We start from the raw sequence: 3,794 nt of genomic DNA, 5'->3' as shown, positions 1-3,794 counted from the left end.
ATAGAAGCATCCCCCTTTGTAAAAGCTTAATAGTGTTTATGCACTGTTACTCTACTACTCCCTAGAGCCAAAAACATTGAATTCACTTTATAATTCACTTGTTTTTTTACTAATTCCTCTACAAAGAATTGGTGGTCACTCTTGATCCAAACAAGAGTAGAACCCTGAATCCCTCAAGCCAAAGGAAAGCTCACAAAACTCCATGTAAGTTATTAACTCTACTTTTTTTTAATTCTAATTTATGGTTTTCTGAATTCTTTGCTTATTGGGTTAAACTTTTCCTATTGCTTACTCTGCAGAAGTGAAAATTTGATTAGATTAGAGTGTTTTATTTCATCTTGGGATAATTTTTAAAGTAAATTTAGAATGTAAAAATTGAGAAATGGTCAGCCATACAAAGGAGGTTATGGCAAAATTTTCTTAAATTTTGTGGAGATAAGCTTTATCTTTATGTTATTCAAAAAGAATAATCCCCACCATTTGTTCATTCTAAAAGAATTTTTTTAATTTTAAGAGTGTTAATCCTATTTTATGCATAAATAGATGTATAAAAGGATTTTCTTTTAATATAAAAGTGTTGTTTTCATTAGATTCAATTTCTATGCATAGAGAAAGATGCATATTGGATATTTTTTTAAATTATAAAAGTGTTAATTTCATTCGATTCAATTTCTATGCATAGAAAGATGCATATTTGATATTTTTTATTATAAAAGTGTTATTTTCATTAGATTAAATTTCTATGCATAAAAAGATGCATATTAGATATTTATTTATTATAAAAGTGTTATTTTCATTAGATACAATTTCTATGCATAAAAAGATGCATATTGGATTTTTTTTAAATTATAAAAGTATTATTTTCATTAGATTCAATTTCTATGCACAGAAAGATGCATATTGGATATTTTTTTTTATTTGGATTTTTTAATTATAAAAGTGTTATTTTCATAAGATTCAAATTCTATGTATAGAAAGATGCATATTGGAAATCTTTTTACTTTAAGAGTGTTATTCCTATTAAATTGATTTTATGCATAAATAGAAGCATAAAGAATTTATATATCAAAATTAGATTCTCTTTAATTCTATGTTTAATTTCCATGAATATTTGATAAATGAATAACTAAATACTCTGAGAGGAAAAATTCTATGGTTTCATATTCACTCAATTTGTAAAGAGAAAATTCAGGAAATCTATCGAAGTCGAAATATTCAGATAAATGATTAATTTATTCCTCATCAGAATTCGTGATTAATATAGAAATCAGTTAAGTGAATATTCAATGAATGAAATTTAGTAAATTAGTAATTGAAATGTCACCCCCTTTTTGAGAAAGATAATTCAGGAAGAAAAAGAGATGTGAATAAAGGTGATGAGATGTGATGTGAATAAATAGATGTGTGATGAGAATCAGATAGATGTGAATGAAGGGATGAATAGATGTGATCTGAATAGAGGTGATGAGATGTGAGGTAAACAGATGTGAAGAGTTGTGTGATGAGAATCGGATAGATGTGAATGAAGGGATGAATAGATGTGATGTGAATAGAGGTGATGAGATGTGAGGTAAATAGATGTGATGAGTTATGAGGTAAATAGATGTGATGAGATGTGTGATGTGAATCAGATAGATGTGAATGAAGGGATGGATAAATGTGATGAGAATAGAGGTGAATAGATGTAAGGTGAATAGATGTGATGAGATGTGATGTCATGTGAATCAGGATGTAAATGAATGATATGGGATGTGAGTGAATGTATGTAAAAGAATGTGATGTGGATGTGTATGCGAAGGAATGTGATGTGATGAAAAATGATGTGATGTGACGTGAATATATGTGGATGTGAAGTGATAGATATGAATGTATGAATAGATGTGGGTAGTAGTACAGGTGAACACTTGGATGGATGTGTATGAATGAGATATGGTGTGGAAAGAAGTGATGTGATATAATTGAAACACTGGATTCTTGGCCAATTGTATACTGCTCATGTTGTCACAATGAATGACAACTTTGCCATCAAAACAGGCTCACATAAATCTGCCAAGAGACTCTTTAACCAAACTGCCTCACAAGTAGCAATGGCTACACCCCTGTATTCAGCCTCTGTACTGGATAAAGCAACCACGGCACTTCCAAGTGTAAAAGCATATCCACTAGTAGACCTCCTGTCATATGCACTACCTGCCCAATCAGCATCTGTGTAGCCATGTATGTCCAAGCTTTTACCACTCTCATAAAGTAGACCATAATGTGCAGTGGTCTTCACATATCTCATGATGCGTCTCACTGCATCCAAATGTGGCTTTCTGGGGCTCTGCATAAATTGGCTTACTAGCCCCACAGCATAACTCAAATCCGGGCGTGTGATAGTCATGTATATGAGACTACCAACCATCTTCCTGTACATAGAAGGATCATCCAATTCCTCGCCATAATCAACTCGCAACTTCACATTTTGCTCCAATGGTGTACTCATAGGCTTACACCCTGTCATGCCATACTTTGCCAATGCATATTGGCGCTATACTAACCAAGTACCTGCATGATCTTTGACCACTTCTATTCCAAGAAAGTATCTCAACTCACTAAGGTCTTTCATGTCAAATTGCCCACTTAAAGCTTTCTTGACATGCATCACATCTGCACCATGATCACCTATGATAATCAAGTCATCCACATAGATGACGAGTAAAACAATCCCATGCTCTGTCTTCTTCACATAGAGTGAAGAATCTGCTGTAGAAATCTGAAAACCAAGTGAGATAAGATATCTGCTCATCTTATCACTCCAAGCACAAGGTGCTTGCTTCAGACCATACAATGCCTTTTTCAATCTGCATACGTTGTCGTGACGTGGTCGGTGTCGTTGGGAAAGTGCGAGACTTCTAGAGGTGAGAGTAGTTTCTATTTCCCACAAGGAAACTCACACACATAACTCTCCAAGGAGCATAAGCCATCTCCATTTTTGATGTCATAAACATGTGCAAATTCACCTCAATACATCTCTGAATTCAGCCTGATGATTGCACATAAATTGTGTATCAAGTGCTTGTCCCTTTCCAAGCATAGATTTACTGGCTCCCTTTTCCAAATCCCTCAAACCAATCACATGTAGGCATAACATAATCTTCAAATATTTCCCACATACATGTGACCATTTACATTCCATACATCAAGTGACACCAATTCCATCATATCAAGGTGTCTCTTTATCTCCTGAAAACTGAAAGTAGAGCAAAGCGAAATTTTCTTTGATTTTTAGCTATTCCCTATATGGCCGCTTCGCTGCAGACTACGCAAGGATGAGAATATGTATAATATGAAAATCATCTCATTAGATAGTACTCAAATTCCTCTTTAATTCTAACTCCAACAAGCTGTAAACAGTAGACACTGTTTTGATTTAAAATTCTCTGGTAGATGACGACCCTGGTTCTTCATTTCTGCACACACCTCTGCACCCCCCCCCCCGCTTCTCTGGTTTTTCTTCGCTTCCCGCAAGGAAATCGGGCGCACGCCCTTTTGCAGCAAAGTTCTCGTATTTCCCCAGTTCGAAAAAACACATGCGCCACCTTTCTTTTGCATTATTTTCGGATATTTCTTTTTTTTTTGTTACTGCCACGCAAGCTGCCCCTTCATAAGCTTTCAATACATATGATATATTTACTTCTCATACGCAAAATGCTTGAACCAAAGCTGCATCAAACATCATATACATGTCATAAGTCTACTAAGCATGCCTCATGCTTGCACTCCCATAAGAGGTATTCATTGTCTCGGCCCAT

This window comes from Cibotium barometz, chromosome 28 (genome assembly GCF_041138505.1).
Source record: "Cibotium barometz isolate CiBa-2024 chromosome 28, ASM4113850v1, whole genome shotgun sequence".
Lineage (NCBI taxonomy): Eukaryota > Viridiplantae > Streptophyta > Polypodiopsida > Cyatheales > Cibotiaceae > Cibotium > Cibotium barometz.
Note: the sequence above shows the minus strand (reverse complement) of the source record.